The following is a 17802-nucleotide window of genomic DNA, read 5'->3' on the forward strand; positions in this document are numbered from 1 at the left end:
AAACTGGGCGTTACTCCAAACGTACTCCTTCACATCATTGAATCAGCACTGCTAAAATTGCTCAACCAACATTTCAGGCATCACAAATATCTCTCTTTAAATCAAATTTATTGACACAGCATTTATTTTTTTGTCTGTCTTTTAATGGAGAAAGAAGCGGACCAGTAGGGCAATTCACTTAAATTTTGTTTTTGCTATTCAGATTTCTGCTAGCCCTGCTAACACCTGCTCACCACTTGCTCTTTTGCAAGCCAAGTACAGAGTTAATAAGTAATAGCCAACAACAAAGAAAATGCTTAAAGCTAACTCTAAGTGTTATAGACTTCTCCACCATATACAGAGAATGACTACATTGATGCATACAAGAGATGAAATGAATCGCTTAAGCTTTTTATGTAAATCATACCTGTACGCCAAACATCAGAAAGGAAAACATTAGACTGTGTTCACCAAAGCATTTCTACGCAGCTAAAAATGTCAGCGCTCTATAGCTTTGGGTGCTTGTTAGTGCTTTTGTGGCTTTTGGGTTTTTTCCCTCCATTGTGAGAGTGATCTAAAAATGCTAAGGTGTCTTTATGGTGTCTTTTTTCTCAGCTTTGTGACTGTATTTGTGCCATTTCTTGTGTTGTTTTTCAGTAAAAATATACAAGATGCTTCATTATATTTTGACCTCAAAAAAAAAAACACTGATAAAAACATCAGTTTGTAATTTAAATAAAGGAATTGAGAGAAGCAAAGAGATAAACCTTTTACATCTTAACCCTTTAGTTATTTTAGACTATACATGATCAAAATAAACAACTTTGTTAAGATCTCTTCAACCACAGCATTAGAAGAACCATGCTAAAGTTATTTATCAAATTTGAATATTTATTTGGTCAATAAATCAGTTCAGAATGGCCTTTCAGCTATGGTTTTTCCTTATCTGATAGTGTTGAAAATGCCACCGATTTCCAATGGCATTGGTCTCGGCGATAATTTTAAAACCATAAACCAATCTGTTACCATTTTTTAAAGGAGACCATATAGTTTTGCTTAACATTAACAAGTAATTTCTCATTCAAAAAAAAAATAAATAAACTAAATAAAGCATCTGAAGGCTCATCAACCTGTAGTACAGGGGTGTCCAAACTCCTACAAACTCCTGTCCTGCAAAGTTTAGCTCCAATTTCCTTCAACACACCTGCCTGGAGGTTTCTAGTATACCTAGAAAGAACTAGATAGTTAGTTCAGGTGTGTCTAGTTGGGGTTGGAACTAAAATATGCAGGACACCGCCCCTCCAGGACCAACTTTGGACACCCCTGCTGTAGAACACTATGGCTTCACAAGTAAGTTAGTTAGTTAGTTAGTTAGTTAGTTAGTTAACTTTATTTGTCCCTCTAGGGAAATTTCATTTGTTGCTTACACTCACAGAGGCATCTGACATTTCACATTTGGCATTTATATAATAAATCATTTAATAATAATAATACATTTTATTTAAAGGCGCCTTTCTAGCAACTCAAGGACACCGTACAATCAACAAGAATAATAAAACAACAAGAGAAATAATAAAATATACACAGCAATTGTGCAAATAAAATTAAGTATTAAATTAGGTATAAAAACATGGTTCCTCTAAATAAATAATCCAGTCTAGCTGTCAACTGCTACTGAGACATGAGGAATTTAAAAGCTTAACTGCTTAAATGTTAATTTTATCCTACTTCTTACACATCTGGGAACACATTATCGATGACCTGATGGAAGGTGTATGAAAAAGGATGTCTCTCATCGTTGACAATCATGATAGCCTTATTTAGTACTCTTACTATCAATACTCTTTCATTTTATTCCCAACTACATACTGGCTGTTGTTACCACCTTTCTCAGTGACTTCTTCTGGGCCTCAGAAGCATTTAAATGCCAACAGATCGCACACAATGTTGCAACACTGTTGACTATAAAAAATGATCAACAATGTGTTGACAACATTAAAAGACAAAAGTTTCTTTAAGAAGTAAATTCTCAGTTTTTCCTTATACAGACATTCCATACAAAACACTGGATGAGCCAGAATCAATGAAGTTTGAAAGGGCCATTGAAGCAAAGCAACAAGTTTTACCTGGTCACAATGAGCTCCATAAGCTATTTGAGAGTGCATGAACACACCAAATAATTAACATGATATCGGAATCTTTATTGGAAACAGAAAAAGGGATCAGAACATACTTTACTGTCATCCACTGTGATTGGACGGCTGACTAAAATATGATTTTGATTGCACTGAACTGCAAAAAAATGAAAAATAAAAAATAAAACATTTTAAAAATTGTGGATTTCTGTCATAAAGCTATTGTGCTTTGTCCATTTGTGACTGGGGGTACACATTAGATAATATTTCGGATTCCCGAACAACTCTGCTTCTAGGTCAAAACGCATGCATGAGAAGTGATGCAGGAAATGATATAAGATCACGCATGAGCAGAATTCTGGCATGGGATTTCCTCCAAATTAAAATGGTGATCCAAATGAGCATGCAACCCAGAAAAAAAGAAAAGAAAAAAAAGGATTCTCTTAAGTCCATATATGCATATTTTTTTACATTGCAGATCTTCATAACTGATTTTGTTTTTGTGACTGCATCTGATTTTCTTGAAAAACCGTACACCAAAATATCTGGGGTTATGTTTTCTACCCAAATGTTGGGTAGAGGCAATTTTGTAATTTTTAGGGGTTAATTTCTAAATCTTGGGTAGTTTTTGGGTAGAGCTATGTAACCCAAACCTGGGTTATTTTCTGGGTAATTATTGCTAAGAGTTAACTAATGCAACCCTAGCACCACACAGACACATTAACTCACAGCAGGGGCTGATTGGGATGCCATATATTTGATTGTTACCTACCTACCTACCTATCTGTGTGTGTGTTTTGTGTTTAAATGCAATGCTTTCATTGAACACAAATGAGTAATTTTGTTTATCCCGCGGTTAATGATTTAAAAGAAAACAAAAATTACATATGAAAATATAACCTATTTATTAAATCAAATTAGCCTATTATTAAAGTAAAAACAACCAATTATTGGGTAGAAAAAAACAACCTGTGGGGTTAAAATTAATAACCCAATTAATTGTGTTAATTTAACCCCTGACGTGTACTGTCCTATATTTACCCAGCCGTTGAGTTGAAAACAACCCAATTTGGCTAGTTTTTAACCCTGTGTTTTTTAGAATAAATCTTCTTTTAAAAGTTTTAAAAATGGTGAAGGAAAAGTGAGGACCATGCCCAGAACTAGTTGATGTTGCATTTATGTTAATGTGCGGTCATCAATGCCACATACTGTCTCTGATGCCACTTATCCAATGCCAAGTGCCACGTGATATCTGCAACTAAATTGACCAAAGATGAATTAAATGAGGGTGGAAAGTACTAGTTGATCTATTCCTATATTAATTACATGGTTTAATTCAAGATTTAGGCTTCTTTCATGAACATAGCATCCTTAAGCGCAGTGTCATTTCTATTTTTCTCTACACTGTTGGCAAAGCTGTTGCTTAGGTTGATTGTTATTGTTTTTTGACAGAAATATTTACATCTGGCCATCTTTTATTGATCTAGGCTTTTTTTAAAGCAGTAAGCATTTACATTTCATGTCCATATAATGTGATTTATGCACAATGGAACTAAAATATTTTGATCATGTGGTTTGCAGTAGTTTTGTACTGTTTACACTCTTTCTTTCTCTCTCTCTCTCTCTCTCTCTCTCGTTAATCTGTTGCTTAAATGCATTACCTGGTCATACTTTAAAATAAGGTTTCATTAGTCAATGTTTTTACTAACATGAACTAATAATAAACAATACTAGCATGGCATTTATTTATCATAGTTTAACATTTCCTAACACATTATAAAAAAACTAATTCATGGTTGTTGATATTTTAATTAATTTTGTTTTCAACGTGAAACCCTTTATCATGCTTTTATGTTATGTAACAGGCTTGGTCCTTTTTTTCAGGTCTTCACTAATTTGTTCGTTTTGGTGAGATGTTTTCTTTGGAAACGATCATTTGTGGTTATAAGTATACACGTAAATGTTATTTTATTTTTTTTCTGTCAGCTATTACATCTTCTTTTGGGTCAAGCAAATATGGCAATTTATGACACTAGAAAGGTACAAGTTGAGCAAAACTCAAGTGGCTGTTTAAAACATTTTTTTTAACATTTTTAATTTTTTAAATACTGAAATCCAGAATTTTTATTGATTTTCAGTATTACAAAGCAATGGGTGATCTTATGTGTTTTGAAAAGATTTAGTGTTACAAAGGAGTTTTATGTCAAATTTGTGATGAAAATTTAGAGTTTATGGTTTATTAGGCTGTTTTAAATTTTTATGTGTAACATTTGATTGTATAATGTCTTTAAATTTTTTATTTAAGGCGTGACGAAAAATCTAAATTCTCTCTCATTCTTCCTCTCTCTCTCCCTCTCTTTCGTTAATATGTTGCTTAAATGCAACTAATAATAAACAATACTTGTATGGCATTTATTTATCATAGCTTAACATTTCCTAACACATTATTAAAAAACTAATTCATGCTTGTTAATATTAGTTATTGCATTGAGAGTAACATCAACTAACAATAAACGACTTTAATTTCATTAACTAACTTTAACTGCCATGAACAAATAATGGAATAAATGTGTTTTCCAATGTTTGATCATGTTAGAAAACTCAGGGGTTTTCAAACTTTGATCCGCGGAAAAAAAACATTTTTTCTGAGATACTTTTTTCCAATCCTAAAATAAGTAATAATGGTTATAAGTTATTAATCTATATATAGTTTTATGATTTATAATACTTAATTGTAATATGTTTATCCTAAAATCCTTTGCGCTCTTTAAGGTTTTGCATTCAGTTGAATGGAGCAATTAGCGGCTGTAAGTGCAGTACAGATGATGGAAAGATTTTTAACGAAACTCGCTCCCGCAAGCAGTTCAGGCAAATCTGACTTGGCAACCGTTAGGGCAAAAAACAGAAAATATGACCAATCTTACATTGCGTTTGGTTTTACTGCGTATTAAAAGTAGGGAGTCGAAAGACCACAGTGTGTTCTGTCAAGAGATTCTCTCCAACGAATGCATGGAACCATCTAAGCTCAAGCGCCATCTACAGCAGAAACATCCCAATGAGGCTGGAAAATCGAGTGACCATTTCAAACATCAGGAGTTGTGTTTGGCCCGGCAGGCTAGTATTTTTCTGCAGCGAGCATTAGTCCCTGAGAGGTGTTTTAAAGCCTCATATTGGGCATCACTCCACATCGCGCGTGCTAAGAAGCCGCACACAGTTGGCGAAGCAATGGTATTACAAGCTACCAAAGACATCGTCAAAGAGTTATTTGGAGAGGAAGTGGCACGAAAAGTAGATTGTGTGCCTTTGTCAGACAACACAGTAAGCAGAAGCATATGTTCAATGTAAATATTTTGCATGGGGAAAAAACTACAGAAACTACAAATGTTACAAACGTCCAGGTTTAACTTTTTATCTGCCAGTGCCTTATTTAGAAAAGCTATCTTGTTTAGTTGTTGTAAATATTTCATTGTTGCTGTTGTTTTAATGAAATATAAACATTTTGAGAATCGCTGTCGCCACTGGCTTGCATGGCTCAGGATCTGAAAAGCTATGCATCGATGAATTTGCTCTTCAGTGTTTGGACTCTGAAACTGAACTACCCTGATCCAGTTACTATGACCGTTTATGTGAAGCTGCTTTGACACAATCTACATTGTAAAAGCGCTATACAAATAAAGCTGAATTGAATTGAATTGAATCATTTTTGGCTATACTGAGTTGCCAACTAATAAAATAAATAGTTTTAAAAATAATACCATTTTGCATGCCTGTGAAATATGAACTATAATGTCTTTATGTTATACGGAATTTTAGTTTACATATTTATACTTGAAATACATAAGAGACTTTAAACTTTAGACAAAGGGGTCCCTTGCAAGGAATCATCATATTTGGGGGTTACTGAGATTAAAAAGTTTGAAAACCAATCTCACGGCAATTCGTAACTTTTTCATTTCGTGGCTAATTCGTACGAATACGTACGATCTAATTCGTTCATTTTAGTATGATTTGCTCATCCCCCAATTACGGTTGGGTTTAGGGGTGGGGTTAGGTGCCACGCCTCCTTTTTAAAATTGTACAATTTCGTACGACTGAATTCATACGAATTAGCCACTGAACTGCCAAAACGTAAAATACTTACGTTTTCTCGTGAGATCAGGCTGGAAAACCCCTGCACTAACTAACATTAACTTGTGCTACATGACAAAAGCAAATGCCCTTATATGAGAATTAAGGTTTAGGACCCATGCATGCAGCAATTTGATCCAAGATGTCAGAACTGACATTTGCTACCCTTTTTCAATGACATACAATTCCTAGACAAGTAAATATATCTGATCTACCTGCTTGCATTGTAGAATGCTCATGTTGTCTGATTCATATGAAAAACTTATTTCCACATATAAATGAAACCATTCTGAGTATATCAGACAAAATAATCATACATTTTTAAGAGAAAAGAAGAATTACATGTCCAGATCAGCATTTTTATTATGCATAAAAGCTAAGTGTAAGTCAATGCAATTGCCAATTTTTATTTCTGATGCATTTGCTATGAATAATGAATGCATAGCTTAATTGCGATATCACTGATTTAGCTGGGACTGTGTGATTGAATAATTTCTCAGTTCTGCCTTCAAACAAGCTCTGTAGTTTGTGCTTTGTTACAATGAGATTAATAAAAAAGCCAAATTATTTGTTTTGGTGTTCTATGAATCCTTTCATTTCTAATTTTAAACGTGCGATCAAACAGAGGGAAGGATAACATCAGCGAGAGCTGCGGGTGGGAACATGTGTTTGTTGTGGAGTGCAGGTTCCTTCCCTTCTCTTTGAACTGTGCTGGACGGTCATATGGTGATATACGATTTACACAGGAAAAAAAAACAAGGTAAAACAAAAGGAAACAAAACAAGACTGCGAGAATGGCACTTTCACTGAGGATTTCTGGGAGGGAAGTGTCCTGTAAATAAATTCATACAAACATCTATTTATAATCGCCTATTGCATAATGACTCGGGTGCTGAGTGCATATTGAATGGACTAAGAAGTGCTTCTTACAAAATGAAAAAAAAGCTCCTTTCCCACCACAAGTTTTTATTGTTTCCCATTTCATTTACATATTTGACATTTTATTTAAAAACACTTCATTCAGCTTATTCATGCCATCTTTGTGAAAAAAAATACCATGACATTGCCAATATTCTGTTTCATTTAAATCTTAAAAAAAAAAAAAAAGAGTAAGGCAACGCAGTGGCGCAGTAGGTAGTGCTGTCGCCGCACAGCAGGAAGGTCGCTGGGTCGAGCCTCGACTCAGTTGGCGTTTCTGTGTGGAGTTTGCATGTTTTCCCTGCATTCGAGTGGGTTTCCTCTGGGTGCTCCGGTTTTCCCCCACTGTCCGAAGACATGCGGTACAGGTGAATTGGGTAGGCTAAATCAGGCGTGTTCAAACTGTTGGTCGCAAAGTGAACAAAGGTGGGTCGCGCAACGTCACATAGCTGCAGCTGTATTTACACTGCGGTGAATCAAAACCAGTACGATTGACGGCAATAACTCAAAAACCTTTTACACTAAAATATCTAAAGTGTGTTTCCTACAAAAAGACAAAGCTGGTTATGTTTCACGGCTGTCTTTTTCCTTTTTTTTCGCTCGACATTACGAGCACTGCTCCGTTTGAGCCCTTGCAATCTGCCGGTTAGCTGGTAGAACTCGCGCTGAGCGGAGCTCTCAGTAAGGGACCGTCGGAAAAGTGCTTCCTTTTTTCGTTTTTGTTTTTTGCTCCGTCCTGCGTGTTTCATTTTAAACACTACTAATTTTCTCTTAAATGAGCACAAACAGTTACTAAAGTACTCGAATGCTTCATTATATATCTGTGCATTCTTACAATAACACCTCTGTTATCAAACAAAACACAATGAGAGATTCATTTGCTGCTCTCCACTAAATAACTATAGTATCTTTAATCAGATTTCATCAATATATTTGATAGCTTTATTTATTTCTGTATAGGCCTTTGATTTTAATAGGCTAAACCTTTTATTTTATTGTCAATATTTTCTAATGTTTGCTATGTTTTCTATCATTTGAAGCTATTTGTTGTCCTATATTTTTTACATCCCAATGTTGACAGATTGCTAATCAATAAATAGCTATAGTGCTATCTGTTAGTTTTAACGTCAGCTAATGTTATGGAGGGGCATAGATGTTATGGAAAATAGTAATAGTAATGTAACTACCCCCATCAGTCCTTCCTCAAGCAAATGTGTAAATATTAGATCTATTCAGCTATAACGCTAATTTCATTGACATTTTTATCTGACGTTTTCCCAGCTTGTAGTAGTCGATCAAAAAGCTATTTAGTTTCTTATGACTACACCAGCAGTGGAATTTACTGCGATGTGACGGGGCTTGATCATAATCAAGGGGCTTGATCAAAGGTTGATCATATTCTCTTCTAAAAAAAGAAGGGTATCTTTTTCAACAAAAAAATGATCACAGTTACAGTCAGCATCCCACAAAAAGCACTTCGAGCCTAATTTTGTGTATATCAAATCGCAAAATCTTAAAAGCCACACACCATATATTTTGACTACTTTAAATCGATACATTTTTTTTACCCATTTTTCCTTATTAAAATATCATGGTGGGTCTTGAGATTGAATTACTTGCCTAGGTGGGTCCCGGAATAAAAAAGTTTGGGAATCCCTGGGCTAAATTGTCCCTAGTGTATGAGTGTGTGTGTGTGTGTGTGAATGCCACTTTAAAATAGAGTAACATAATGCATAACTGTCCTACAATAAAATACAGTTCATATTATAGTTAAATACTGTATAATTTACAAAAAATGTTAACAGTTTATAATTTTTTTTTTTTAATAAAACCTATTTATAGTTTGTAGACTTATATTCAGTAATATGGAAATACTATTTTCTAATACAAGGTTTTGTAATAACTTAAAAGATAAATGCTAATAACTGAGAATGACTTAAACTACTACAATTTTCTTCATATTGTGCACATTGTTATATCAATCGGCAAATGCAATATATTTGATTTATTTATTATTTAGATGAATTATTTTGATTCTAATTACTTCAGCCTAGATATGGATAAGTAGCCAAACAAACCTAGAGAGAGATACCTCTTTAAATAAGAAAAAAGTTAACACACAAAGTGAATAATAAATATGATAATGACAAACCTGAAAACTGAAAGTACAAGCTTGTTTTCACCAGCGGATGATTCTCCATGCAACATGTTTGTTTCACCAGAATTATGGCCAGCAGCAAGTCAATCATTCAGCTGTAGCTATAAAAAATAAACTCACTATCAGCTGGGAGATGGCAGTCAAACAACCAGCAGATGCTACACTCTAAAAAATAACTCAAGCGATCTGTTACCACCACAGAGTTTAATACATTGTTGTAACTTAAAAATTCTACATTGCTGATTATATTAAAACGTTTAAATTGCCAGAGTAATTTTATTAAGTTTGCACAACAGGAAAATATTGATAATTACATCAACTTAAAAAAGAGGGTAATTTAAAGATAAATATATCTGTCAATTAGTTTAAAACAATATTTAACTTATAACAACCCAAAAAAATTGCGTTGATAACTCAATTTTTTCACACCAATGGAGTTCTGGATTTCAAAGCTCCTCCCTGCACTGAACGATCAACGGGCATGTCCGGACAAGTTTTTAGCAGACCATTTGGCACAAAGGATACTTTAAGGTGAGAAATGTGGGTTTTACTTCATTTCCAAATCAATATTCTACATTCCATTAGTGTTGGCTACTCCTGGTAAATTATAGTTGATGTTGGCAGTGTTTTTTGACTAGAAAATAGTAGATAAGAAAGTAAAAACACATACGGTAAGCCAGAAAGGCAATTTAGTACAGTATATATGTCAAAATAACATAAAGTTTATATAGTAGATGCTTTTTTACATAAACAGTATTGCTTTATCCTGCATGTTTTATGTTAGTTACCCTAGCAGAAATGTATATTCTGGAGCTTGCTCACAGTTGTTATCCAACCTGAAAGTTGTATTTTATTCCTCCTGTTCTTATAGAAAATATTACATTTATCTACTGATTGCTAAGATTTTCATACAAAGTTCATGCAACTGTATTACAACTTTCTAGGCTGATCTGTATTTTAGATATAAGTAGGCTTATATATAAAATAGGTTGGGGGTGCAAAATGTGTAAATTTGAAACATCAACACAAATAGTTTTGCTAAAACATTACAGACTACACCATGGTAATTGTGGGCAACCATTTCCATGCCTCTGTCAAGATTGTTTGTGTTTTTTCAGAACATGGGGCAGCCTTAAATCACATTTATCAAGACATCAAACTTAGAAAACCTCCAGATTTGCAGCAAGTTTTTATTTTACTTGTCCTTGTTGCAATGCCATGACAATTTCCATAGAAATAAAAAAAAAAAAAAACACGAAACTGTCATCTGTGTATTTCAGAACTGCAATTTCAGAACTAACATTTATGGTACATTTGCTTCCCACAGAAGCCGAAAACATACTCCTCACTCATTGCATGACTTCAAGGCAGACATAATAAAAAGGTATGTATGTTCATTCAATGCAGATCAACACAGTGATGTGGAAGGTCAAAGTGGGGATCTGTCTGATGAATGTCAAGATGACAATAATGATGTGACAGACCTGCCAAACTGCATAGAAAAAAAATAGCTTTGTTGTTTCTAAAACTGGAGAGCACTTTTAATGTATCTTACAGGTGTATAGAAGAGGTTGTTAAAGAGTTAAATTTTATATCTCGATCAGCATCTGGACCCATCATCAAAGGTATTTTACAGTCCTGCTTGGGTTGTAAAGTCCATCTTACAGTCCACAAATCTGTCTAATGTAAACCTTTTGCATGAAGTAACAAAAATAAACAATTTTCAAGTTGTTGCAGATAAAATGGGCAAGAAATAAGGGATATCTTGGAGCGCTGGCCTGCATTATCAGATGCAACACAGGTAAGGTTATTTTTTTTTTAGTCTAGTTTCACAATTTTGCGAGAAAATCATCTTGAAGTTATTTATGCTAAAAACTTCTTACAACAATAACATATTACATGTTATTTGTTGTGTTACACATTGTATACAATTATTCCATTATTTAATTATTCTATTTTTTCTACAGATAAATGAAGAATTCAAGAGGATAACCACTGTAGGTCTTGAATCCACATTTATGGCCAAACTTGACAAATGCAGCCCAAAACTAATGGACCTGGCCTCATCAAGGGGAGGAGCTAAAGGGGAAAGAATCAGAAGGATTAAGGATATGCTTCTTGAGGTATTGTAAATAATTTGTACACACTAGAATAGTTTAGATTTGTGTTAAATTGTCAGGTTGCCATCAGTTATTTAATCAGATAAAACTTTATTCATTTACTGTAGGTACTTTATCTTGATATATATTTTTCTAATTAAACAGAATAATGCAGTTGAAGTATGGAGAGAAGTAGCCATTCACTGTCTTGTTGTCTATCTTGGAGAGAAAGAAGAGGATCTTTTCAAGGAGTTTGCTGTGAGTATTACAATGTTTTAAAATACAAATTAAATATTCCCTTGACAGTGGAAACATACAAGACAAAATATGTGCTCAATGACTGCTCTCTTTTAGTTTAATGTGTAGGTATATTACATTGTCCACACACACTGGGTTTACCTAGCTCTGTGTTAAAATAACAATGTACTATTTAGTTCAATAAACAGATGTTGACAATAATGAGAAAGATTTGTAAAATGGGTGTGACAGTTGCGTTTCACTTTTCCATTTAAATTACATTGCGAAACGAATTATTCTTATGAGTAAGTAGCTGGGTGCATGCATGTAAGGGGTAAAATAAAACAAAGTCTCCAGAGATTAACTGAAATCATATGTAAGTAAAATAAAAAACTGAAGTAATTATAAATTTAATTATCTCTATCATGCTAATCTAATTTTTTTTTTCTTGCTTTACAAGAATACACAAGGAATTGAGGCAGACCTTAAAAAGCAAGTGATGAAAATTGCCATCATTGGTGATCTGTCAACTATGGAATTAAACCACAAGACGGGAACCATCATTGTTGAGGGAATCAGAATCCTGATTGGAATGGATATCTCAAGGTGTTGTGCTCTGCTAACGGGCATAATATATGCTCTGAATCTGAGCTACCCCAAGGAGCTTAAATATACTTGTTAAGTGTTTCAGAAGCTGTTTCTTGAACTTGATGGACTGAATCCCAGTGCAAAAGTAATGCGTCTCAAGAACAGCATTTTCTGAAGCCTCTACTTATTTCAAAGTACATTTTGCTCTTTATGTTGCAACTACATTGTTTTGTATTTTGAAGTCCACATGCTGATCTTTTTTTAATTTCATACTGTTTATATGAATGGTGGCATTTATATATGTTTGTTTATAATATTAAAATGTTACATGTTTTACAATTAAGGTTAACTAATAACAAGTAGTTTGTAAAATATTCAATTTATAAGTTAATAGTTAGCTTTAAGTGTATCAATGCCTATAACTCTTGTTTTGATGGAATTCATTGTGATGGCATAGCTATGCATGCATGCACATTTTTGAAGGCAAAGCTGACGGGTCAGTTTGTTTATAATTTGTGAGACAGTACACATTTGTGTTTTGTAAACTTTGAGAAGTGCAATATTTAAAATAAAACACTGAAAACTGTGTTTCTAAATAAATAAAAAGCTACTGAAATTAAAATTGCTGTTGTTTAAAAATGTATTTCTTACAAGCACCTAAATTAACAATAATATGAAAACAAACAAAAAATTTAATTTCAGCTACTTAATTTTTTTGAGATTCTAAACTTGAAAACTAGCATGTATAATTATGGTAATTAAGTACATAACACTGGTTTTTGTTTAAATGTTAATAAAAAAAGCTAGTTGGAACAACTTAATTTTTTAAGTACTCAACTTAAAAAAATTGAGGTTATGCTATGTAAAAATACCTCTGATTGAAGAGGTCAAGGTAATTTGGCTAACTTAATAAAGTTTGCTGTCTGAACTTCATTTTGTTAGATGTTGCCGTAACTTGAAAATATTGATGCAAACTGTTGCGTTGATTTTTTTTGTTTGGTCTAAACAATATTTTTTAGAGTGTAGGAAAACAACTAAAAGCAAATAAGTTAGGTAAGGTAGCCAGCACCCTACCTGAACATGTATTTTTCTAGCAACCTGCTACCAAGTCAGTATGTCCTATTAGTCATATACAAAATTAATCTATTTCCATGGAATAAGGAAGTAACTGAACCGTGTATTTATAATACCTGCATTGTTCATGTCTTATTATGATAGCCATTCTATCTTTCACTGAGGTTGTGTCTGAAATCGCCTACTACTCGAGTAGGTACCACATTTGAAATTGAATTTACTACATGACTGTAAGAAAAGTGTGTTCTATATCAGAAGTGCCCAAACTTTTTTGTATGTAGGGCCAAAAACAAAATATCATTGATAGCCGCGGGCCGAAATAAAAATACGAAACTATATTACACTTACGTTGTCATGGGTAATTTCCTAATTTTTTTTATATTATTAAAAAATAAATAGAAAACATTACTTTAATTGTATTAAAGAGTCCATATTATGGATTTTTAAAAATGACTCTACATGTAGTGTGTAACACAGCTCTAAGTGAAGTGAAATATCCAGCTAAGGCTTAAATCTGTAAGAGTACAGTGTTTAAAACTGTTGAGTCGACTCATAGTGCTTCAAACGAGTCGTCTTGATAACGAGTCATTAGGTGTTTCGCGATGACGTATCTACGAAACACAAGTAGTTGCGCGCACAAACTCGGGAGATTTGAAACCTGCGGCCCCGCCCTCTAACACAGAAAAAAGCCACACACACACACACACACAGATGCCAGTCAAATAAAGTCATGTTGTGCAGATGGATATTATTGAGTCTCTACCCAAAGATGAAACCTCAGCATTATAGCCCAGCCTTGAGCAGTTTGAGTGCTTCTGGAAACTACATGCTTCCAAAGAAGACTTCATCGGCCGTTTGTTAAAGGAAAGATCAGTAAAGAGTACTGATGGACTATGTCAGAACATAGAGCGTTTTCTTCCTCCATTTCACAAGTGTAAGTACGTGCAATTAGAGTCGTTGCCTCGTTTACTCTAGCTTGCAAATGTATTTAGTTGTGATTTGTTACTTGCAACCGCATGTACTGTATCAGGTTAACTTTATATTATCATATCGCGATTTGGTTACGGACCTCCGAGGAGGAGGGTAATGTATGTGTGTGTGTGTTGTTTCCTCTGAGGAGGAGGGTAATGTGTGTGTGTGTGTGAAAAGAGCAGGTAGAGTGTGACGGGCTAGGAGATCTCCTCGCCAGTTCTTGGAGTTTTTGCTCAATAAAATAGTTAGTCGTTGTTATTTTCAAGTCCATCGTCTGTATTTACATTCACCCACTGGCAGCCAAAATCTACGCCTTACACTATGAAGCGTGTATGCACTCTGACTACTTCTATATTGTTGATTAGCTGCGGTGCATTTCACTCTGTTTCGCGCTGAAGGCTGTCAGTGTCGACCAATCGCAGCAGGCTGTCATCAGTCCAATCAGAGCAGATTAGCTTCGCGCTAAGGAGGGGTTTGGGAACAAATGAATCACTGAACGATTCATAGGGGAGTCGCTGGGATAACTAGGTAAAAATAAATGCAGATTATAAGACCATGAAAGTGTTTTTTGACCTTGCATGCATATTAGACTGTTGTTGGAGACCCTTACAACTGAAATATGACCCTATTTCACTTATAATAGGGGCTCTTTAACTAATGCAATATAACTTTTTAAGCTGTGTCAGTTGCGCCGCTTCACTCCCATTCATAAATTTTCTCGAGTGGCATTATGGGATAGCGTATGGTGCCCATCGGATGAGCACTTCAGAATCTCGCTGAAAGTAGTATGCCATCTGAGTACTTCTCGCAAACTGTTTTTAGAATACTATGCATTTGGACATACTACTCAGCTCGCATACTGTTTTTATTATGCTATATAGTATAGAAGTATGCCATTTCGGACACAACCTGAATCTTGTATCTCCAGGGTTTTGCAGCGTGGCCTTGTGGGATATATATATATATATATATATATATATATATATATATATATATATATATATATATATATATATATATATATATGTGTATCTTCTTCTTCTTCTTCTTTTTTTCTTAGTCCCGTACGGCTCTTTCTGAACAAGTCCTCCATTTAGACTTGTCCATATGATAACAACTTTTTTTACACTGGGCCTGTCACCCTCATACACTCACACACTACAGACAATTTAGCCTACCCAATTCACCTGCAGCATGTCTTTAGACTGTAGGGGAAACCGGAGCACCCGGAGGAAACCCACGCGAATGCAGGGAGAACATGCAAATTCCTCACAGAAATGCCAACTGAGCCGAGGTTCAAACCAGCGACCCAGCGACCTTCTTGCTGTGAGGCGACAGCACTACCTACTGCGCTACTACTTCAGTCATTTATATATAGTTGAAGTCAGAATTATTAGCCCCCTCTTTGAATTTTTTTTTTCTTTTTTAAATATTTCCCAAAAGATGTTTAACAAAGCAGGGAAATTTTCAAAGTATGTCTGATAATATTTTTTCTTCAGGAGAAAGTCTTAATTGTTTGATTTTGGCTAGAATAAAAGCAGTTATTAATTTTTTTAAACACCATTTTGAGGACAAACTTATTAGCCCCTTAAAGCTACATTTTTTTCGATAGTCTATGGAACAAACCACCGTTATTCTAGCCAAAATAAAACAAATAAGCCTTTCTCCAGAAGAAGAAAAAATATTATAGGAAATTATTTTAAAATTCCTTGCTTTGTTAAACATCATTTGGGAAATATTTATTTTAAAAGAATTTCACAGAAGGGTGAATAATTTTGACTTCAACTAATAATTCATTCATTCATTCATTTTCTTGTCAGCTTAGTCCCTTTATTAATCCGGGGTCGCCAAAGCGGAATGAACCTCCAACTTATCCAGCACATTTTTACGCACTGGATGCCTTTCCAGCCGCAACCCATTTCTGGGAAACATCCACACACACACACACACACACACACATACACATACACTCTTACACTATGGACAATTTAGCCTACCCAATTCACCTGTACCACATGTCTTTGGATTGTGGGGGAAACCGGAGCACCCGGAGAAACACAGGGAGAACATGCAAGCTCCACACAGAAACGCCAACTGAGCCGAGGTTCGAACCAGCGACCCAGCGACCTTCTTGCTGTGAGGCGACAGCATTACCTACTGCGCCACTGCATCGCCCTCAACTGATAAGTGTTTTGAATAATTGTGATTACAATTATGACCAAAGTAATCGTGCTTATGATTTTTCCCAAAATCGAGCAGCACTAATATATATATATATAAAGGCCCATATGACTTTTGACCATATCATTTACTACATCTGTGTTACAATATGTTGTGAAGCATGTGTGCAGACTACGTGTGTCATATCTCCAGGGGCCTGTCTCATCATTTAGCTGTAAACGTGTCTGTGCCTAGGTGTAACCAAGTGGAATGAATGACCTACAGAAGCAGCCAATCAGCTCGTCTGCACTCCAGAATTCGCCTCTGGCACAGGGAAATGTGGGTTAACAGACTGTCATAACAAGACAGTAGCAACTACATTTGCATGCCATGGGATTGTATTCAATTGCAGACTTTTCGCCTGAACTGTAAAAAGTCATAAAAGTAAAATTATATATATATAGTTATACAGCTGAAGAGAAAATGATTAGCCTCCTGGCTGTGAAACTGGATTTCTTTTTAAAATATTTCCCAATTGCTATTTAACAGAGCGAGGCATTTTTAAACAGTACACTTTTTTCTAGAGAAAGCCATATTTCTTTTAGCTTGGCTGGAATTGTATATTTCTTTATTTAAAAACTCAATATTAAAAAGGTCAATATTATTAGCCCCCTTAAGAAATATTGTTTCCCCCTGACTGGCTTTACTACAAACTCTGGCTTTTGTACAGAACCCCTGAAGGTATGTGGTGTTGTAAAAAAACTGGGTAAGAGGAAAAGACAGATGTACAAGTTTTTGCATTCTCTCACAAAACTTGTTGTGTTCCACAAACACATCCTGTTCGCTACGTCACATTTTAAATGTAAACTGTGTGTAATGTAATGTCATGACATTTAAAGGCTTAACTAGGTATATAAGGTGAACTAGGCAGGTTAGGGGAATTAGGCAAGCTATTCTGTAACGATGGTTTGTTCTGTAGATCGGAAAAAAAATTTGCTTAAAGGGGCTAATAATTTTGTCCCAAAAATGTTTTTAAAAAATTTAAAACTGCTTTTATTCTAGCCGAAATAAAACAAATGAGACTTTTTCCAGAAGAAAAAATATTATCAGACATACTGTGAAAATTTCCTTGCTCTGTTAAAAATCATTTGGGAAATTTTTTTGAAAGAAAAAAAAAATCAAAAGGGGAATAATAATTAAAACTGTATATATACTTCAACTGTGTGTGTGTATATATATATATATATATATATATATATATATATATATATATATATATATATATATATATATATATATATATATATATATATATATATATATATATATATAGTTGAAGTCAGAATTATTAGCC

The 17802-nt window shown here is 34.4% G+C and overlaps 1 protein-coding gene across 1 annotated transcript in view; it reads right to left on the bottom strand.

Moving 5' to 3' along the window:
• Positions 1-17802, bottom strand: part of slco4a1 (solute carrier organic anion transporter family, member 4A1) — a 59030-nt gene that overhangs the window by 34517 nt on the left and 6711 nt on the right. The window lies entirely within an intron of this gene.

This window comes from Danio rerio, chromosome 23, assembly GCF_049306965.1.
Source record: "Danio rerio strain Tuebingen ecotype United States chromosome 23, GRCz12tu, whole genome shotgun sequence".
Classification (NCBI taxonomy): domain Eukaryota; kingdom Metazoa; phylum Chordata; class Actinopteri; order Cypriniformes; family Danionidae; genus Danio; species Danio rerio.